General features: G+C 46.9%; 1 protein-coding gene and 1 non-coding gene across 6 annotated transcripts in view; one reads left to right on the forward strand and one right to left on the reverse strand.

The window, feature by feature from the left end:
• Nucleotides 1–22,357, forward strand: part of PDE10A (phosphodiesterase 10A) — a 599,454-nt gene that overhangs the window by 318,050 nt on the left and 259,047 nt on the right. The gene's annotated exons all lie outside the window — the stretch shown is intronic.
• Nucleotides 4,183–4,255, reverse strand: TRNAK-CUU (transfer RNA lysine (anticodon CUU)). The gene has a single exon. It is a non-coding gene; the product is annotated as a tRNA-Lys (tRNA).

Genomic DNA, 22,357 nt, shown 5'->3' on the forward strand with positions numbered 1-22,357 from the left:
CCATGTGAAAAATGAAATGATGTGGGGCGCCTGGGTGGCTCAGTCGGTTAAGCATCCGACTTCGGCTCAGGTCATGATCTCACGGTCCGTGAGTTCGAGCCCCGTGTCGGGGTCTGTGCTGACCGCTCGGAGCCTGCAGCCTGTTTCAGATTCTGTGTGTCCCTCTCTGTCTGCCCCTCCCCTGTTCATGCTCTGTCTCTCTCTGTCTCAAAAATAAATAAACGATAAAAAAAAAAAATGAAACGATGTTCAACCTCATAATGATAAACTACATGCAATTTAAAATAACACCATGGTACCATTTTCACCTGTCAGATTTGCAAAGATTAATAAACTTTGTAATACCCATTGGCAAGTCTAGTATTCCCCTACATTCCTGGTGGGAGTATTGGTTGGAACAGCCTTCGCAGCGGGCAATTTGGCCGTATCGATCGGTATTAAAAATGCATGTACCCACCGAACCAATAATTCTCCTGGGAACTTATCATTCAGGTACATTCACACATGGGCACAATGACTTAGCGAGGTATGAAAACATTGCAGCATCATTTTGAAAGAGAGTATTGGAAACCACATAACGATCTATCCACGGGGGCTTGGCTAAATGAAATTTGCCGCAGAGACACAAATATACTAAGGATCTTCCGGGTACGTTGCTATAGGAAAGAAGGAAAACGTGTAAGCGCGCACGTACACATTCCCGTGTTAGGCTGGGCAGTGAAAGTGGACCCTTGTCTGTTTGTAAATTGCCTGTGGAAACTGGGTAGAAACTCAGGGAAGCGTTGACCCCGCCCCTGCTCGGCGTGGATGGCAGTGGGGACCAGGACTAACATCATTTACTCTCAACTCAAAAATTAAACTTCCAAGTAAGAATTCACTGAAATGCCAGTTAACCGCCAGTCGCCCTGCTCTGTGGTTGATCCTGTCTTCCCTTGTTGCTGTGTTTTCTATCATCTTCCTACTGAGATCACAGTTTGCTTTTTCAGCCCCTGAACTCTGTTCACTTGACTTCTGTCTTCCTCTAGCCTCCCACGTATTTCTACGCGAGAGCCCCAAATGTCAGACCGTGAATATTAAAACAAAACAAAACAAAACAAAACCACGGGCATCAGGACCCCTGGTCCGGTCAGCTCTGTGTGTCCGTCATGCACCGACCTGAAAACGGAAAAAGAAAAAACCCCACTTCTATTTTAACGTACTTTCCGACTCTGATACAGTCTATGGCTCACAGTTAAGATACGAAGTTTTGTGGAGGCCCCTGGAGAGCTTCCCAGCCAGCTTCATCTGGTCGAAATCGCTACGTGTTGGCAAGAACCCCAGTGTCTTCCCTGTGGAGACGTGGGTTTCACATTCTAAGTCTCTTGCAGTGAATGGAAGCGGAGCCTCGCGTCGTCTTCTCACTTAGCACCATTCCGCAGAGGCCACGGCGGTTTCTTATGATCCTGTCTAGCGTCGCAGTGATGTGGCTTTTCATCCAGGGCAGGGACAGCATGAACTTGAGCCGGGCTCGTGTGGGAGCCGCTCCGGGCAGACCAGATGAAAGGCAGTCCTTGACCTCCGAAACCCTTCCTCGGGCTGGGCCTTTCGTGGTGGGACTGAATGCTTCAGACCCTCCCGTTTCGTCCCTTCCCTGATTTTATTCCGAGTTTCAAGTTAATACTCACCGTTTTAAGTCTCTAAGTGGGTTTCTTCCTTCCTCCCTGGTTTGGATTCCAGCCCTGCCTGTTTTCCTGTGTTTTGCTTTCTACTGCTGACATTTTCTTTGTCTTATCACTTAATATTATTTCCTCCCAGTCCAGCCATTGGTTTTGTTTTAGCTGCTACTTCCTTCCTAGTTACTGGATTCTGTGAAAACCCTTTCCTAACCTTAAATGTCGGCCTTCTCCCCTCCCAAACTTTTCTGGCCCGTATATTCATGCTCCCGGGGTCTCTCCGTGCCCCACACCCTAAGCCTTGCAGATGTACAGCTTGTCAGCTTTGCACCGCTTTAGGCCTCTTTCTGGAAGGCGCTGTTTTTTCCAGAGCAGCCTGGGGTGTTCAGGGAAAACCCTGATGACCGCGGCTGTCCCCTCACCAGCGTGGGGACAGGGATGGGTGGGGAAAGGATTGAGCCGTGCGGATGCCTTCAGGGACTTGTTCAGATCACTGGGAAAGTCCTTATGTTACAGTTAGCCCCTATTAATGTGCGTGCTCTGGTTGAATTAAGTTTCTCATGCGATTCTGCCAAAGCTGTAGAGTTTTGGCACCTTCTGTGTTTCGTAACTGTTCTGTTCTTTTTATCAAATGGGCCATCGTTTGGAAATCTGTCATTTTTTCTTCCTCCGTGATTTTGTTAATTGTCTTTGTGTTGCGTTGGAACCTTGCAGAACGCATCCTCGCCAAATCTTTGCGATTTGGAATTAGTATGACGACTTGTTATCTGGGTGCAGTCTGGTGGGAAGTACCTCGCGTCGCTAATACAGTGAGCCACTGAGTGCGGGCTTTCGGGATGAGCTCGACCTTTTACAAATGCCTTTCGTTGTCAGGTGGAAGCAAACCTCGCAGAGGAGGTGCGTCTGTAGAAAGAGACACCGACGGTCTACTCTTGTTCGTTTTTTTGTTTTCTTTACCGACACAGTGTCGGCCCTTGTTGATGTGTCTCAGTCCCTTGGTGCTGGCAGCTTCTCGGTAAGAAACAGATGTTTTAGAGGTGGGTGTGCGTCTCTGGGGGCGCCTGGGGGGCTCAGTCGGCGAAGCGTCCGTCCGACTCTTGGTTTCATTGATCTCGCCCTTCGTGAGTTCAAGCCCCGCGTCGGGTTCGTGCTGGCAGCGTGGAGCCTGCTGGGGATCCTCTCTCTTGCTCTTTCTCTGCCTGTCCCTGACTCATGCTGCCTCTGTCTCTCTCGAAATGAATAAATAAACTTAAAAAATTAAAAAAAAAAAAAGTGGGTATGCATCTCTATTTGTTAGGCGGTTACCGAGGACCTGGGGTAGGACAAGCCCTCAGTGGACTGTCATACGACGCCCTGGGGATGAAATGACATAACGTCAAGTATTAACAGTAGTGCCTTGGACAGAGTAAATGACCGAGCACGTGGGCCATCGTCACCGCCTGGGACTCTGAGTGAGCCCCGGGAGACAGCCTTTCTCGGGAGGGTGGCATGGCCGCCCCCCACGAGGACCTTTGCAGGTGGCAGGGAGATGGAGCAGAGGGCACCCAAAGCATCCGGTTGGCTGCGGAAGGCGTTTCTTTATAGTGACAGGAAGCACAGCTTCTGGAAACACTGATACCAGGAAGTGGCTGGAGTCTGAGACCCGTTCCCCTTTCTTGGCAAAGAATTAAAGGGCAATGTGTTGAAAATAAAAGGGAAGAATTTCTGGAAAGAGAAAGAACTCGGAAAAAAAAAAAAAAAGTGATTGTCATTAGAATTCTTCCATTTAGGGGAATCTAGTTTTTGAGCTGCTGTTATAGTCGTTTTTCCCCATTTATGGATCTCCTGCACCCCCAGCAGATGTGACCTCTGTTCTCTTGGGTGTCTGGATTGTTCACATTCCCTTGGCCTGACTGCAGAGGAATGCTTCCAGGGGGCCTCCCTGCTGCTTGAGGTTGGGGTGGGGGGCGGGGGGAGCTCTGCAGCCCGGGAAAGGCTCAGGTGAGGTGTGTGCCTTGCGAAGATGTGTCTCACATCTCTGGGCCGTTATCCACACTCACACTCAGTTTGTATGGTTTAGCTTTTTTCTTTGCGACTGGTTATTTACTTCAGGGTTTTGTAGATTGGTGGTCTGTATTCTTTTTTTTTTTTTTTTTATGTTTATTTGAGAGACAGAGACCTTGCGCACATGAGCAGGGGAGGGGCGGGGAGGGGGGGAAGGACAGAGGATTCAAAGCAGGCTCTGCGCTGACGGCAGAGAGCCCCATGCAGGGCTTGAACTCATGAACCGTGAGATCGTGACCTGAGCCAAAGTCAGACGCTTAAGGGACAGAGCCACCCAGGCGCCCCTGTTGGTCTGTATTCTTAGCTAACTACATGAGTGCTCTTATTCCTATCTGTGTATTCCATTTTTCTTCTGGAATTTAATTCCAAAATTAAATTCCGGAAAGGTAAGAAGGTACCCGTTAGCCATGGTCTCCTTGAGGGTGAATTTTGAGTCTACGTTTTATTTTATTATCTTTTGAAAGATTTTGTTTTGAAATCATCTCCACACCCAGCGTGGGGCTCGAACTCACAACCCTGGGATCAAGAGTCCCACGCTCTACCGACTGAGCCAGCCGGGAGCCCTGTGAGTCTACATTTTAGACACCTTTAAAAAACATTCTACAGGGGCACCTGGGTGGCTCAGTCCGTTAAACGTCTGACTCTTGGTTTCAGCTCAGGTCAGGATCTCACGGTTCGGGTTCGTGAGTTTGTGAGTTCGAGCCCTACATCGGGCTCCACTGACAGCGTAGAGTCTGCTTGGGGTTCTCTCCCTCCCTCTCTCCCTGAACCTCCCCAACTCACGCACACATGTTCCTTCTCTCTGAATAAATAAATAAACTTAAATCTGGTTTGCATTTATCTGAAACCTATTATTACAGTATTTTAATTTAAAACTTCACAAGTAATTTGAGGAATTACACTTTTATCTGTCATGATATTTTGGAATCCTTTAATACTATGGAGTGGGCAAATACATTTGAAAAAAAAAAAGTTAATGTAATTGGCTTCTGCTTTTCAGCAGGTAACAGTTCGTAAGCATTAAAAGAAATTCCAGACGGGCATTCAACTATGCCGCCTGGTGAGTGTGCCCCTCCTTCCTTCTGTTCTTCGCACGGAGCACCTGGGCGGTGATGCCCCTGTCCTGATACCAAAACTGATGGCCAGTTCATCTCTCTGTCCCTGACATCGGGAGCTTGAGGTTTGCTGTCTGTGTATCTCAGATGACTACCGAGTGTAGACTGAATGAGGGGTCCCCAAGAAGCAGTGTGGGACACTAGAAGCCTGGATTTTGGAGTACAGTTTGGGCTCGGATGTCAACTCTGCTTAATTCCCCAGATTGCCAGTTGCCTGCTCGGTAAAATGGGTGCTCAGTACATGTTAGTTTCCCCCAATACTCTTCCTCCGGAGGAGAAATAACACATCTCTTGTAAGGCCTCCTACCTCGGAGTTTTCTTAAATTGAAGACATTTTACTTCTGTAAAATTTTTGTTTTGATTCCAAGTACGAGAAGCCCAGGTTAGGTTTTTAGTATGAAAACCAGAAGCGAGCACAGAGCGGTTTTCAGAAATGCTTAACACATTGCTTCTGGTTTTCAGAGGAAACCGACTCTGTGACAGGGTCCGCAGGGAACGTCCTTGCGGCCCCGCGTCCTGCTCGCAGGCCTGTGCCAGGCTGGCCCGCTTTCCAGAGAAGACCTCGCTCCTGTTTTAGGGTTTGACCTGCTGCTTAGCTCGCTGGGCGATGTTGCCTTCCTTTCCCGACTTGCTGAGGAGTGTCCTGGGAGTGTCCTCGGTGGAAGAATCTGGGGATCTTTGTAGGCGTGCCTGGGGCTTGTTCTGGGTGGAGGTTCGTGCTGGGCTGGTGTCCGTGTCCGTGAACTGCTCACGAGCTCCGACAATGGCGACTCTGGGTTTCCCCGGACGTGAGTGTGGCCGCGTGTCTGTTTCAGAGCCCTAGGCTGCGCTCCTTCTCTTCATCCCTCAGTTTCCCCAAAGAGAGCTTTGGAAGAATTCCAGTTTCTTTGGTGTTCCCCGAAAGCAGACCTTGGGATTAGGGCGGGTGATTTACTTGAGAGGTGATTCCAGTAGGAGGGAGGGGCAGCTACGGGAGGGTCCCAGACCGGAGTTGCGGCCACCAGAAGGTGACTTAATTGCATTGAGATGTGGGCAGCAAAGGGCTGGATCCTGGCAGGGACTCCTTCCTCCCAGGTCAAGTGTGTGGGGCTGGGGGGCGTTCACCCCTGGCCTCCTCTGGCTGGGGGAGGGCTGTTTTGGGGAGGACCAGCCCTGCACTTCCAGACTCTTCTTGCCGGAGGGCCACGCGAGCTCTCCTAAAGTGGGGAGGCTCAGGGTTTGCACCCGAGGGAGCCGCGGACGCCGCAGGTGACTGTCCCCTCGCCTGTAGCAAGCCCCGCTGCTGGGCAGTCATCAGGAGAGGCCTGGGGGCAGGGGGCCTGGCTTCTGCTGCTAAGACGACACACAGAGGAGACCCTATTTACTGCCTTCATTCCATTCGTAGAGTCTGAGGCAGATGGTTTTTTAAGAAGTGTTAATTCAAGTTCCAAGAGTTTTCTTCAGATCGATAGAATTCCAAACAGTTGTGCTCTGTATGTTCTACATACATACGATGTCTGTTTATTATTTATTTATTTATTTATTTATTTATTTATTTATTTATTTATTTATTTATTTATTTATTTTTGGGGGAGAGAGCGCGCGCACAGAGCTGGGGAGGGTCAGAGAGAGAGGGAGACACAGAATCAGAAGCAGGCTCCAGGCTCCGAGCTGTCAGCACCGACGTGAGGCTCGAACTCACGAACTGTGAGATCATGACCTGAGCCGAAGTCGGAGGCTTCACAGACTGAGCCACCCAGGCGCCCCTTATAGACGATGTTTCAAGGTGACAATTCGTTTATCTAGCGGCAAGGCATTTCAGTATCAAAGAAAGGTTAACTAGGGACACCTGGGTGGCTCAGTCAGTTAAGCAGCTGACTCTTGATCTCCGCTCAAGTCATGATCTCACAGTTCCTGAGTTCGAGCCCCACTTTGGGTTCTGGGCTGACAGCTTGGAGTCTGGAGCCTGCTTGGGATATTCTCTCTCGCTCTCGCTCTCGCTCTCTCCCTGCCGCCCCTCTCTAAATTAAATAAACATAAAAATAAGTTTTTTTAAAAAAAGAAAGTTTGATTTATATTCTTGTAAGCTATATGGGAAGGAACATGGACATGACACATTTTGAAAAGGATTTTAGCAAGTTTGAGAACAGAAAAGGTTTTCCAATTAACACTCTGTTAGAGAGAATGTTAAATGAATCAGAACGTTCTATTCAGAGAGCATTCAGATTATCAAGTTTCCACATTTTCGGGTTCCTAGTCCTCAGCCTTTACAAGTGATCGTTCTAAATAATATTTCAAAATTGTAGGGAGTGTAGCTTTACTTAAAAATTTGGCACAGATGGGATTTAGTTTAGTAAAGTATATCATTGCTTTTTTCTGAATCACGTTATATACAGCATTGATTAAATTATTAATCAGTGCTATTATTCACAAGTATGGTGACTGCATAAGCCTCATGATAAAGAGACTACTTTAAAATAAATACTAAATCAGGACGCCTGGGTGGCTCAGTTGGTTAATCGTCCGATTTCGGTTCAGGTCATGATCTCGCGGGTGTCATAAGGGCAGCATTTTCACGAAAAAGGAACTTTGGGGCTTTCTGCGTAGAATTTGTATCCATGGTTCTCTCTTTTAGTGTCTTGTGGTCCTAAGTCACTTTATGAAGAATAAGGTAGAAATCAAGAGACACATACAAATATATATGCAGTCATCTCCAAGAACCGTAGGACGTACGTGCGCTTTCTTTTGGCGGAATGCTTTACTTTTTGTGTGGACGGTGAACCTGCTCGGAGAGAGGATATTGACTGCCGTGTCCTGTTTTGTGGATTACTAGGTTAATGCTCACAGAGGTCGGTGGCGGTGTGCTCAGAGTGGCCAGTTTTCTCAAGGAATCCCTGTGTCTCATGCATTCTTGTGTCTTTCCTTTTTTTTTTCCTCCAAAGTGTTGATTAGTGATCCTAGTGGAGATTTGGATAATGTGGCCTTACTTATGATTTAGATACGTTAGAATGATTTTAGCAGGGGTCCTGTGCTGAGCGTGTATAACATGTTGTATGTATGACGTACGACAGTGTATCACGAGGTGTTAGAATACACCATTGTCGAGGAACGCCTGCCTGTGGGCTAATGAATGAATCGTGTAATGGCTACATTACAGAGGGAGAACCACTGGGGCCTCCCTTCATATGTATGATGCCCAGGGATAAACGCAGCAGATGGGGATACTGGGAATGCCCTTCACCTAGAGGAGATGATGGGGATGTTCCAGGGTTATGGGATTTCTTGAAATGGGAATTCATTTTTTTTTTTTTAAGTGTATTTATTTTGGGATAGAAGGAGCACAAGCAGGTTAAGGGGCAGAGAGAAGGAGAGACAGAATCCGAAGCAGGCTCCGCGCCATCAACGCAGAGCCCGACGTGGGGCTCGAACTCACAAACCGTGAGATCATGACCTGAGCCTAAATCAAGAGCCGGACGCTTAACCGACTGAGCCACCCAGGCGCCCCTGGTGCACCCACTTTTGAGAGCGGACGTGGGCAAAGATTACTGTAGAGAAATGAATTTCTCTATGCTCAACGTTCGTGTTGACCCTTTTCAAACTGAATTTGCCTGAGAATGCTGCCGAACAGCAGGTCTGCTGGCTCTCCCTGTCTGTTTCACGCGTGCTCCTCTCCCATTTCCAAAAGAAGAAAAAGACTCTTTCCTACCCAGAACCTCACTGTGGTTCGCTGTCCCAGAGTGCACGTGTGGGGGATGAAGCCGGGGTGCCGTCTCAGAAGGCTCTGTGGGTGAGAATCCAGGCAGAGCAAACCAAGGAGGGCTTCGGCGGGTGAGGCCGAATGTATTTCGTCAGGGTTACGAACTGCAAGGCCCCCGTGTTTCCATCCGTCCGTCTGTCCGTCCATCCATCCACCCATCCACCCATCCATCCATCCATCTTTGAATTATAATTCAGAAGTGAGACCTTGTCACGGGGTTGCGAGTGAGAACGAGTACCTGAATTACAGAATAACCTTTCCAGACAGAAATCAGGTCTGACCTCATTGAAGATTAGCTTTCTGGTGAAGTTCTACAGTAGACCTTAACTGAATGAACTATGCCTCACTTCCAAGGTTTTGACAAAAATACGTATAGAGCGTATTTGCTGTAAAAAAAATATACATATATACATATTTGCACGTATTTAAACTTGTGATAAACATGTTTGTATGTCTTCTTGGGAGCCTACCAAATGTTTTGGAAGTTTAGTATGTTGCAAGAGAGGGAGCGCATGCTCAGGGGCCCTGGGCCTGAATTAGCGAGTGGGGTGCTGGGGTGCGAGTAGATTATTGGGCCAGAGGGCATTCCCCCCACCCAAGGATCTGAAGGCCATAAAGGGCCACCTATACACTACGGCCTGCAAGACACCAGTGCATCTGGTGGCTGAACCAACGTGGGCAAGTGGGATGGAGTCTCCAAGGGAGGACGAGTCAGAGGAGGAGGGGAAGTCTGATCAGCCAGTTTGGTCGCTTGGCAGAAAGTGGGCTGTGGGCCGGAAGGTGTTCTGGCACAGGACCGACAAGTGTGGGGGCCTGAGCTGGCATCTTGGTGTCGCGGTTGCTGCCTTCCCCAGGGCCACGGTGACGTGCCACATTCCCCGCCGGGGGAGCAGAGGAAGTGCACGTGGGAGTTTATGATGGCCCCCTTGACAGATGGCGGACGAAACCCAGTTCACAGGAGGACATGCCCCTGAAATGGAGGAAGGGGTGGCCCCGGGAGGCAGGTGCTGCTGGCCTGCCGTGCAGGCGACTCAGTAAGCTGGACAGTTCCACGGATGAAGTTCCGTGGATAACCACGCTTTCCAGATCTGGAAAGATCACCTGTTTTCTGAATTGTTTTCTATCATCCGTGATCTCATTTGGTTCTTAAGACAGTCCAAAGCGGACAAATCATAAGCTAAGTAAGTCCCGGAACCTAAGAGCTTGGCCCCTGCACTGGTCCCACTGAGGCACGGTCCTGGGACCTTGCCTGTGCCCTAGGAAGACGTGGGCTGAGGGAGTGGACGCTGCCTTTGTGCGCCATCACCCGTCGTGGACTCCCCGATCCGGCCTTCCTGGGGCCAGAGTGTTTCCCGGGTAACTCAAGTGTAATTTTAAAGCCCCTGCTTCTAATGATTTTAGTTATTTTGCATAAGAACCTTTGAAAAATGTGTGGTGCCTTTCTTCTATCTTACCTGTCATTGAGCATCAATTATTGTTCTTTTATAACCTAGAAATGCCCTGTAAAGAACTCTTAAGGCTTATAGTTCTCCTTGCCGCTCTAGCGAGCACTTGATACATAATTAAGACAGTTCTGGGGTTTTGCTTACCTTTTTTCCAACTTTTAGGGTTTTTTTTTCCCCATTTTTTTTTCTTCCTCTGTGGGTCTGTGTGCATCAGTCACCCTGTGCTGGTGTCCACGTGCTGCCCAGGAAAGCGTGTGTCCCCTCTGTCCCCTAGGCAGCGTGGTGCCCCCTTCCTCTCTGGTCAGGTCGAGCAGAGGACCACATTTGTGGGTAAGCTCTGAGCCCTGCAGATGGGAACCGCGGGGCCAGCCCCTGGAAGAAGAACAGCCCTTCTGACTGTGTGGGCAGCGCTTACGGGAGTAGGGACCTTGGATGGCTGATCGTTATTTTCTGTGTGTGCGTTCTTCGTATTTTCCGGTTGGCCGCAGGGCAAAGTAACAGCCCGAGTAAAGGCACTGTACCGACTGGGTGACGTATCTTATTCTCTGCCAAACTTATAAATTATTTTCAATCAGTAATTTTTTATAAACAAATGTATAAACTCTTACACAAGCTGTGTGTGATCTAGATCTGTATCTTAGGTACACCCTTGCACGGTTTATCAAAACTTTGCTGTACGTGTCTGACTTCCAGATATAAGAATGTGATGTCCTTTCAGCCGTTGGGAACGAGAAAGCCTAGAGGGCAGGCAGTGGAGGACCCGTAGAGCTTGGTCGCAGTTAAGAGGGATGTACAGGTTAGTACTTGGGAGTTCTCCTGCGTTTTTACTTTGTTTTCATGCTCTTTACTTTTTCTTTGAGCTAAAGTCATTAGCTGCTTCTCTTCCCATGTTGGAGGGCCGTGAGTAAGCTTGTCTAAATTTGGCAATCCAATTAGTTGATAAAGTGACATGACAGTTTTACTTGTAGTCCTCGTTGGGGGAGGAAAAAATGTTCCTCTGCCCTTCAGGGTTTTTCTAGACGGTCCAAGAATCAAACTGACATGAGGCAGATTAACGGGAGAAAATCAAACAAAAGTTTAAGAACACATAGATCCCCTATATCTGTTGGAGAGACCCAGGAAAACGGAGTTACTTCCCCCAAATGGCCTGAGCTATCACCTTAAATCCCATCTCCAGGTAAAGAGGGAGGATGTTGGGGGTGGGGAGTCAGTTTTGGTGGGGACCAGGTTCCGCTCGGTAAACAAGGGTGTGATTATTATGCAGATTTAAGTCTTGGCCTTCTAGAGATTTAAAGCCTTCCTCCTCTCCCTGGTACTGAGGGAGATACCCTTACAAATGGAGATTTCCCTTATACATGTAAATGTCTCTTGCAATAGGGTGACCTTTCCTTGGTTTTCAGAGCTTTTCTTGTGTTGCTGTTTCTTAAAAGTTAACCAGTTTAGGATAATTTTTGTGCCTGAGAGGCGTATCTTGGGTAGCGACCTTTACTCCCCTATCACCTTTATTGACCTAGGATGATATAGCTGTACTTATTTGATAAATGATATATGTTTATTGAGTAAATGGTGTATTATGGTTGGCGATTTGAAAATGCTAGAAAACTTTAATACTACCTGTGTAACAATACAGAAACGGGAAGGCATACAAGTTTTAAAGGATTAAGAAAACGCTGGTCGATAAAAACCATCGGAATTTTTTGTGATTTGAAAATCTCCCGGCAACTTAAAAACATTTACAAGATCTAAAAATTTCACGTGGAGCCTGCCTTGCTTGTGTCCTGATGGCAACGAGGGACACGCGTGCGTTTTGGAGAACTTCGGTTCACCTGACGCCGCAGAGGTCGTGGTTTACGTCTCCCTTCATGTTTCGTCTTCGTTAATAAGCGCAGTTGAGAAGTGTAACAGGTGCTGCTTCCTGTAAAGATAAAATTCATCTCTTGAGTCCACAGTGGTGCACAGTAAGATAATGAGTAAAAAGTCTAGAGCAGCAAATCTGTCCTCTGAAGGTGTCAGGGCGTCCTGTAAAGAAGGTAAGACGTGGGATCGAATGACCCGGAGCTTGAAGGTCAAACAGTTTGGATGTTAGTTCCTCTGTCTCCTGGTAGGGGGAGTTTCTGAATGTTTCTCTTCTTCTCTCCTCTCGCCCTCCCTCCCTTACGTTTTGGCCTGGATAAAGAGGAAATAATGAACGTGAAAGTGCTTGCTAAACGGTAAACTTCGGCGCGAATGTGATGCGTGGTTAGGGCATTGTTACAAAATCGGGGGACACAGAATATAAAAGTTAATAATTCTCATTGTTATATAATGTTTGAGTGGCAAGTGTGTGTTCTGGGTACTGGGAGACTCTAGTTCTCTCTAAGCATAGTACTTAATTTGCCATTGTTGTTCGCATATTCTATTTTAGGTTGCTAGGTAGGCAACTAAATACATACCTTATTATACGGTGTGGGTGTTGTGTGGGTGAATTAACCTTGGGATGACGAACTTAACTTTTACCAATTTTGACTAGTATATATTTAAATGATCAAGTTTTAAGATTTCGTAGTACATGCTTTAAAAATTTTTTGTTTTATTTTTGCATTTATCTGCGTAGCGATGTTAACAACATAGAGAATACAGCATTAATGTTCTCTCCCAGACACTGGTGCAGATTAGCTGACCCGAGCACGCGAGTACGGCTTACGTACTTTCTTTCAGAATGCGCCACAACGGTGGCAATAATGAGTTTAAGGAAATTTTCTTTTCTTTTTATTTTTTTGATGTGTTTTTTAATAATCTTTGTTTATTTTTGAGAGAGACAGACAGAGCATGAGTGGAGGTGGGGCAGGAGAGGGAGACACACACACACTCCAGGCTCTGAGCTGTCAGTACAGAGCCCGACGCCGGGTTGGAACTCCGGAATGGCAAGATCATGCATGACCTGAGCCGAAGTTGGACGCTCACCGACTGAGCCACCCAGGTCCCCCATAAGGGAAATTATTTTTCTTTTAAAGCTAGATTTTCTGTGATACAAAAATGACTTGAGCTCTTCCTTCTTAAACTTTCTTCCTTCCTTCCTCTTTCCTTCCTCCTTCCTTCTATCTTCCTTCCTTCCTCCCTCCCTCCCTCCCTCCTTCCTTTGTTCTTTCCTTCCTTCTTCCTTCCTTCCTCCTTCCTTCTTCTTTCCTCCCTCCCTCCCTCCTTCCTTCCTTTGTTCTTTCCTTCCTTCCTTCTTCCTTCCTTCCTCCTTCCTTCCTTCCTTCCTCCTTCCTTCTTCTTTCCTTCCTTCCTCCTTCCTTCCTTCCTCCCTCCCTCCTTTCTCCTTCCTTCTTTCCTTCTTCCTTCCTTCCTCCTTCCTTCTTTCTTTCCTTCCTCCTCCCCTCTTCCTTCCTTCCTTCCTTGCTCATTCCTTCCTTCCTCCTTCCTTCATTCCTTCTTCCTTCCTTCTTTACTTCCTCCTTCCTTCCTCCCTCCCTCCTTCTTTCCTTCATTTCCTTCCTCCTTCTTCCTTCTTTCATTTCCTTCCTCCTTCCTTCCTTTTTCCTTCCTTCCTCCTTCTTTCCATCCTTCCTTCTTCCTTCCTTTCTTCCTTCCTTCATTCCTTCCTTCCTTCCTCCCTCCCTCCCTGCCTCCTTCCTTCTTCCTTCCTTCCTTCCTTCCTTCCTTCCTTCCTTCCTTCCTTCTTCCTTCTTTACTTCCTCCTTCCTCCCTCCCTCCTCCTTCCTTCTTTCTTTCCTTCCTCCTTCCTCCTTCTTTCATTTCCTTCCTCCTTCCTTCCTTCCTTCCTTCCTTCCTTTCTCCTTCCTTCCTCCTTTCCATCCTTCTTCCTTCCTTCCTTCCTTCCTTCCTTCCTTCCTTCCTTCCTTCCTTCCTCCTTCCTTCTGTCCTTCCTCATTGTTAAAATCCTTTTGCATTTAGCTTTTGTTTTCATTTAGTTTTGACTGCTAAGTGATCAGAATTGTAAAGTGGTTATAAAAAACAGGGGAAGGGTGTTGCGCTGCATTATTAGAATTGTTTCCAAACAGAAAAGAGTAAAATAGTTTTGGGGTTTTTTTGGGAGGGAGCGTGGGGGGGGCAAAAAGTAGGAGGCTTTACACCCAGGCATATCACATAAGACACAGTCTTGAAGTCTGATTGAACTCCATTTTGAGTTGGGCCCTTTCATCCAGCATCAAGAAATTCTGACCCATTTTTGGGAGCGATGTTACTGACAGCATTTACTAACACCGAGCATGGGACCGGAGAAAGGAGGTGCAGACTGGAATAAGAACCTTATGGGAAACTTGGATTATGGAGAATAGTTGCTAACGAGCATTTTTTTACTTCAAGAGGTAGAGACCAGGCACAGTTGTAGAAATTATTTTTTGGCTGTTAGGCGAAACTCAAGCCAGATTTTGCCTTCTGCTTTGCACCCCCTGCTTTGTTGTAAATATCATTCCCCAGGGAATTCAGTGATCGCTCCACAAAGGCTTTAGCCCAAATCTGGGAGGATCTCTCCTGCCTGTGCCAGGAAGGCGCACACTCGCGATAGGAGGGTGCCTGGGTTCTTTATTTCCGCACCCTTGGAGGAAGAAATTGGTAGTGTTGGCGTAGAGCCTTTTTGCATACAAAATCAACGCCTTTGTCTTTCTGATGCTGTTATGCTGCCTGATACATAGGTGCTCCCAAAAGTATTTGATGAACAGTGACTGAATTCTCATGGCAGACACGGGTAGTGTTGTGACGTCTCTGTGGGGATGTTACCGCCATCTGCCATAGAGGGCCAGTTTGGGGGAGGTGAGGACAGGTTGCTGTCCGTCATTCATGGTCAGGTACGATCCGTGCACGTCACAGATGGGTTGATTTGGTCATGAACACACACTGGAAGCCAAGGCAGGCCTGGCGGGGGCGGGGGGGTGTTGGCGGTGGGCAGGACACGTGGGCGATGGCCGTGTTCCTCTTCTTCGCCACCCTCCCCGCGGCCCCCATCCTGGCCTGTCACCTACTGTCTGTGACAAATCAGTTGCGTAATTTCGTCTTGCCCCACTTACCTCCTCTATGAAACGGAATGGAAAGAATATCACCTTGTTCCTAGGATTAAATTAGCTAAATATTCGGTGCGTAGGACCCCGCACTGAATACCTACCAGCTGTTATTTCTGTCATGGAGGACTCCCACATTAATCATCTCAGGTGTGGTCATAGCCGTCTTGCTAAAGGTAGGCCGTTGTTCTACATCAAATCGGTTTTGAGGTGTCAGGTGACCCGGTGACTGTCACTCAGCCCCCGTGGAGGTTGACTCACCCCTGTGCCCTCTCCATAGACCGCCCGGTCTTCCGAGGTGAGGAGGGGCGGGACTGGGGCTGGTCTGGAAGGCGGGAGGTTTGGACAGTAGATAGAATAATGCCTGATCAAAGTAAGCAAAGGGGGCTCACTGCTGTACCTCCAATTCATCCTTCACAAACGAGTTCATGTGGCGCATAAACAGTCTGTCCCGTCTTCGCAACACCATTGCCTGTGCGGCAGATTCCCCTGTGTGAATAGCGAGTATTTCGTTTGCGGTGGGAAGTAGACGGAACAGACGGCTGCTGTTCCTGGGATTCACTTAGAGCCTGGCCACGGGGCCACGGAACGTCTGGAATGTCAGGTTTCCTGTAAGGGCTGCTGCCGACTGCGGTTTTCCTTGTGAAGCTTTTCCAAAGAGCTGTAAATTGTAACACGATTAGAGTGCTTCTTTTTTTATGATTGATGTTTCATCCTCATAATTCTATGTCGGTAGGAAGACTCTGGATTCCATAAATATAACTTATCAAACCACGTTTCCTTATTTTCACCCTCCGTTTGCTCCTCAGAATAATTGTTATTTTGTCTGGAGGTGTGTGCGTGTGTGTGTGTGCGCGCGCGTGTGTGTGTATGTATGTTGTGTATCAAGATTTTCTTTGCAAGGAGCCAATGAACTCACTTGGATGTTTGCTAACATGATGAAATGTGTGTGGGGCGAGCACGTGAGATGTTTTCCAGAATGTGTGCTAACCCAAGGATAAAAAATACGGGATTCTTTTCGTTGTATGCATCATATGACCTGAGGTGAACAAGAGATTTTTTTCTTGAGTGCGTGCATGTAAATGTCTATCCACAGATAGAGTTATGCATTTGGAATCTGTAGAAAAACAGAGAACAAATGGGAAGGGACGTCCTAGAGGTCATGGGAAGGGCTCACGTGACATTGAGATGCTTACATAACGATAACGCTTTTACTCTTTGAAACATTGCATCCAGAAAGCTTACTCTAATTGTACAGTAACGCTTTTCTGTCAGGAAGACAGAAGCTTTGGTTATCGTGAACTTAGAACATGATACGCCTATCTCTTTATTTTCTGTTTATGATTATTCCTCAGGTGGTTATTCAAGGGATCTTTTTTTTCCTTGAATGCCCCAGATTCTATATCTCACCAAGGATTATGATCTTTCACATTTTTGATTTGAACAGACCTGTTCATTTATTTGGATATAAGTGAAACACTTCTAGGAAGTAACCCCACGTCTCTGAGAAAAATTGACAAAATGCATAGGTAAGAGAATGTTGAGCTTTGTCACACGTCCCCTTTGGGGTGAATTAAAAGAGGTGTAAATGTAGTCTTAAAGCAGCCGCCTCCTGTGTCAGTGTATGCTGTAACTTACAAATCTGGCCTGATACTTGCTCGGGCCAGACATTTCCTAAGTTAATTGTCTACAAACATGGACCTAAGCATGTTTGCAAGTTTCCTCACCTGATCACCGATGGAAGGGGCTGAGTGTACATCCAGTAAGAGGCAGCACACCGTTGAACTCCCCCCTCCTTCCCAACAGCAGCGAACACACACACGCACTTGACTTTGTGCTGTGCCGACAAATGCAATCTGTGATGGTGTGTTTATGCCAAGACTAAATTGGTGCCTCCGTTCAGTCTCCTAAAATGATAAAAATAATAACCACTGCTCCTCACAAAGATTATAACAAGGAAGCTCCCTTTGGGGATATTACCTTCTTCTGATGCCTTTCAGAAATCCATTCTCTATGCGAGGCGTGCGCCCAGGACACTCGCTTCTTCTGGGTTCTCACTCACCTGCTCGTGTCTCCACCAGAATGAATCCAAGCCCTTTTCCAAGGAGAAGACTTCCCCTGCCCGGCAGAGGTGGGGTGGTTCCATTCGGTGTGCAGCTTGGCGGTTCTAGCATGTTCCCTGCCCCCTCTCTCTCCACTCTTGATTAAGGCAAGTGGGTCTTCGTTTAAGTGGCGGTGGGGGGGCGGTTTGGACCCCACTTTCAGGAGGCACCGTAGAGCAATGATCGCCACATCCAGGCTTGAGTTAAGACAGGCCAGAGACCCGCGGACCCACCCGGACCGCGGCCTGTGACCCTGACAATGCGCTCATTCTCCGGACAGCGGGAATAGTGTTCCGTTTGCCCAGAACAAACAGTCTGCTTTCGTTCTGTGGACCCTGAGCGGTGTGAATGAGCAGTTTGCACTTTTGCCATACTGCCGGAAGTTTACGGTCAAATCGGTGGCTTATCTGTAGCGTGTGGGTCACGTTCTGCAGCGTGAGTTTCCTCTTATCCCTATTTCTGCTATCGTATCTTCCTCTCCTCTTTTGCTTTCTTTCTCATTTCTGTTCAATGTATGTTTTCTCCCTGTACTTTATGAACACTCACAGCGCGTACCGTCCGGAGCAAGGTCGTTTGTTACTATTTAGTACAATCCGGAAACAGCAGGGTGTTTTGCCCTTGTTTTGCATGAGAAGCCAGCATTTCATGGTCACGCGGGATTGAGGGCCAGCGGTGGGTCTTTCTCCCAAAACACCCGGGCTCCTTCTGCCGAGCGAGCCGTGTTCTTTCTTGGAAGGACCAGCCAGCACCTGCAGCGTGGCAACTCGTGACGTGATACTCCACCAGCACAGATGAACTTGACCTGGCCGGTGCTGCAGGCACATCCCGCACCCCACGCCAGACAAACACCTCGGAATTGGCCAAGCTGGCCTAAGGTAGAGGTTCTACCAGTGCCCTGGGTCCCGCCCCAGATCTACTGAACCAGGAACTCTGAGAGTGGGGCCCAGCACCTGCTGATGCGATCTTTACTTTGAGAACCACTCAGGACAGTCATTTTTGGAAAGCAATAGTTCCACTGATAGAATTAAAAAGAAAATGCAGAGGGAGAGAGGATCTCAAGCAGGCGCATGCCCAGTGTGGAGCATGACAGTGATAGCATGAGCTGAGCCGAAATCAAAAGGAACAAAATAAATAAAAAAATAAAAAGAAAACGGAGTTTTGAATTCGATTGGTAAGGATTCTGTTTTTATACATAGCTTCAGGGACATACCGGTTGTGTGAGAAGAGGAATTTTTATAAAGAAAAATGATCTAAACCATGCCTTTTCTCCAGTACTCCTCCGAACTCCTGTTCCCTGTTTCCTTTGGAGACATAAATGCTGGGTTTTTAAATGTTTATTTGTTGGTTGCTTTTGTTAATTACCACATTCTTTCTTTCTTCCAAGGAGACTTTTTTGCTTTTTTTCCAGCCTGTAATTTCTGTAATTACGAAGAAGGGGTTAGCCTGTAAGTAGAAAGTTGATAACGTCTCTACCAAAGAGATCCCACCTTTCTCAAGATACCGAGGCAGATCATTTTTGTTGTAGTGCTCCTTCCCGCTCCCAGGAGGGACCCCATCGCTTCAACCTTCACGTCCCTCCTAACCCTCTTCTGCACCGAAGCCACCGGGCTCCTGAGGTCCCCAGGTGTCTGTTCCTGTGGCAGCACAGGGCGTGGAGAGGCCACTTCGGAGCTGTGTGTCCGGGACATTAACTTAATGGAGAGGATCAGCTTGGGTGGCTTTTTGAAATACGATGATTGCGGCGAGCCCTCCCCTTACGGCTTCTTGTCGACCGGGAAGGTGCAGGGCACAGTTGTCTTTTCTTTAGGGCTCTCGTCCTCCAAGCAGTGAGTCTCTGGTGTGTAGGAAGTTTGTTAAGTTACAGCGGAAGGAAAGCTCTTTCCAGGGAGAGAGGTCCCACCGTCTCCGTGGTCCAGGCACTCTGACTAGCTGTTAGCTGACGTTTGACTTCTCAGCCTCCCTCCGGAGCTTTCTACTCGGCCCGGAATTCTGCGTCCTTGGACTGGAAAGCAGCCTAGCTTCTGTGGCCCCCTGCTTAGCGGGCCTCCTTTACTCAGCCTCTTGGCGCCCTCTGTAAATAAATAGTTATGTCACCGTCCCCTTGGAGCATTAGTGGTGGTGGTGGTTTGTACCCCGCTTCTGCATCTGAGGTTACTTTTGTTAAGGTTGGATTTCAGGGGCCTCGGTTAGGTGTCTGATTCTTGATCTCGGCTCAAGTCATGATCTCACCGCTCATGGGTTCGAGCCCCACGTCGGGCTCTGTGCTGATGGCACGGAACCTGCTTGGGACTCAGTCTCTCTTGCTCTCTGCCCCTCACCCGCTTGCGCGCTCTCTCCCTCGCTCTCTCAAAATAAATAAACTTAAAAAAAAGAAGTTAGGTTTTTTGAAGAGATCTAAATATCTGACAGACGTTTGTAAGACACTTCCTAGATCACACACACTGCTTTGGAGGGTCGTCTCCTTTCTCCCCTCTTCACTCTTCATAATAGTTTTAAATTACGTGTGTAATATTACTTATCTATGATTCTATAACATTTCATCGGGTAATAAAAATGTGGGAAATTATTTAATTCAGACATACTGTAATCAATAAATCTGTACTGATGCAGATAAGGCCCCGTTTATTTTTGGAAGGAAATGACTGATGACAGTTGGTTATTGTTCAAATTGTCTCACTGTAACCAATGCCAAGAGGATTGATTTTTTTTTTTTTTAAATGTCTCACCCCTTCCCCCAGGTAGACGTTAAGGATGATGCACGCATTAATGAAATGCCAAGTGGCTGAGCTGAAATGAACCTTCCTCTATCTGATCAAAAGAAAACGTTGGCCTTACACACACTACACAGGAAAACATAAGTGCAGTTATTTTGATGGCAATAGTTACTGTTAAAATAAAATGCGTCGCACTGGACTGATTTGCAGGAGAGCGTTAGACTCGGTGCACATAAGGACTCCATCCAGCTGATTCTGGAAGAGCTGTGCTTTTTCTTCTGTCTCCCCAAGATTGCCTTTATTCTTCCCCCTTTCTACCCAGAAGACCCGCTCTCCGTGCGTAGAAAGGCCCTACACCATAGATCTTTCTGTAGGCTGCAGGCGTCATGCTTTCCATGAGATTACTTCACCTTTTTCCCTATCTGTATCAAAATGATAGGGTAGTCAAGTATACGTTCCTCTAAGAATTTTCAGCAGAAAAAAATTTCTTTTCCAAATACGCTCCGTAAAGGCATCCTACCAGGGTTAGTCATGGCGCTCAGGACGGGAGCCTTGTCAGCATGGGATGTAGGATAACAACTAGAACAAAGCATGATAAGGACAGACTTCCTTCACAAACAACTGCTGTGGGCAGTGGATTCTAGATAGGACACCAGAAGCACAAGCAACAAAAGAAAAAAATAGATACATTGGGCCTCATCAGAATGAAGAATTTCTGTGTGTTGAGGGGACACTATCAAGCAAGTGAAAAGACAACCTATGGAGTGGGAGGAGATACTTGGAAATCTGATAAAGGTTTAATATCCAGAAAAGATACAAAGAACTTCCATAACTCCACAACAAAAAGACGACTCAATTATACAATGATCAAAGGACTTGGATAGATATTTCTCTAAAGAAGATAAACAAATTGCCAATAAGCACATGAAAAGATGCTCGTCATCAGTCATTAGGAAAATGCAAATCACAAGCAGAATGAGATCGCGTCTCTCACCTACTACGATAGCTATAATCGGTAAAATGGGAAGGATGTGGAGAACTTAGAACCCCTTGTATGCTGCTGCTGGGAATATAAATCAGTTCAGCCAGAAGGGCAAACAGTTTGGTGGTTCTTCAAATGCTAAACATAGAATTACCACGTGACCCAGCAATTCCACTCCTAAGTATGTGTCCGAAGGAACCCTAACCTGGGATTAGAACAAATACTTGAATGTTAATGTTCATCACAGCATGACTCACAACAGCCAAGGGTCCAAACACCCCAGGTGTCCATCAGCAGATGAATGGATAAACAAAATAGGGTCTATCTATCTATCTATCTATGCAGTTGAATATTATTCAGCCTTAAAAAGGACAGAAATTCTGACACGTGCCACCACATGGATGAATCTCAAACACATTATGCCAGATACAAAAGGATAAATATTGTGTGATTCCACTTATACAGATTATCCAGCAAATTTATTGAGACAGAAAGTAGAATAGGATACCATGGGGTGGGGGGAGGAGAGAATAGGAAATTATTATTTAATGGTCGCAGAGTTTCTGTTTGGGGTGGTGAAAAAGTTTTGAAACCCTAACCCTATGGCAGCGGTCACACAACATCGTGAACGTAATGACTGCCACTGAAGTACACGCTTAAAAATGGTTGAAATGGGGGGGCCTGGGTGGACATCTGACTTTTGACTTTGGCTCAGGTCATGATCCCAGGGTCGTGGGATCAAGTCCTGCGTCGGGCTCCCGCTGAGGGTGGAGCCTGCTTAAGATTCTGTCTCTCCCTCCGCCCTTCTCCCCTGTCACGTGCGCTGTGTCTGTCTCTCTAAAATAGGACAAAAACAAATGAATGGTCGAAATGGCAAGTTTTGTTACATACTTTTTAACCACAGTTGAAAAAAATATGCCACAAACCATCGAATTGTACACTTTAAATCAATTAGTTATGTGGCATGTGGATTATATCTCAATATGACTGTTAAAACCCAAGTAGTATGGATATTTCAATGGACCTAGTTGACTGTGGATATACTCATGTCCATCATGGAAAGCTTGACCCCCGCCAACCCCACTCTTCTACTTCAGCCCCGCTTCCTGGGCAGTACAGACGGTGGGAAGCTTTGCTTAATCTTCATCCAGATAAAATAAAGGCTCCAGAGATCTACCTGGAGAAACTTCTATTCCATCCAGACACCTACGTCCCTTGATCATTCATTCAGCAGAAGGCAGGGGAAGGAGCCAGGACAAGTCTGTTTGGTTCCTGCAAGTCATTATATGTTAAATTGCATGGAATGACTAAAATCCGTTTTCCCCATAATTACAGCTCCAAGTACGTTCAAATCAATGTTGAAATAGCCACGCTTGGATTCCCTGCTTTTGTACTGAAGTTAAAGGTTTCAAGGAACATGAAGTGGTTTTGGATGATGAGTGGCTCACGGGCGATTCTTCCTCATTGCGACTGAGTTCTTTATATCGACAGTGGGGTTTAATTGAAACCAAAATGAAACTGCTACAGGAAAAATGATTTAATATGATAACAATTTATTCTTGTTAGTT

Source organism: Panthera pardus, unplaced genomic scaffold, assembly GCF_024362965.1.
Source record: "Panthera pardus isolate Hobbes unplaced genomic scaffold, ASM2436296v1 HiC_scaffold_17, whole genome shotgun sequence".
Classification (NCBI taxonomy): Eukaryota; Metazoa; Chordata; class Mammalia; order Carnivora; family Felidae; genus Panthera; species Panthera pardus.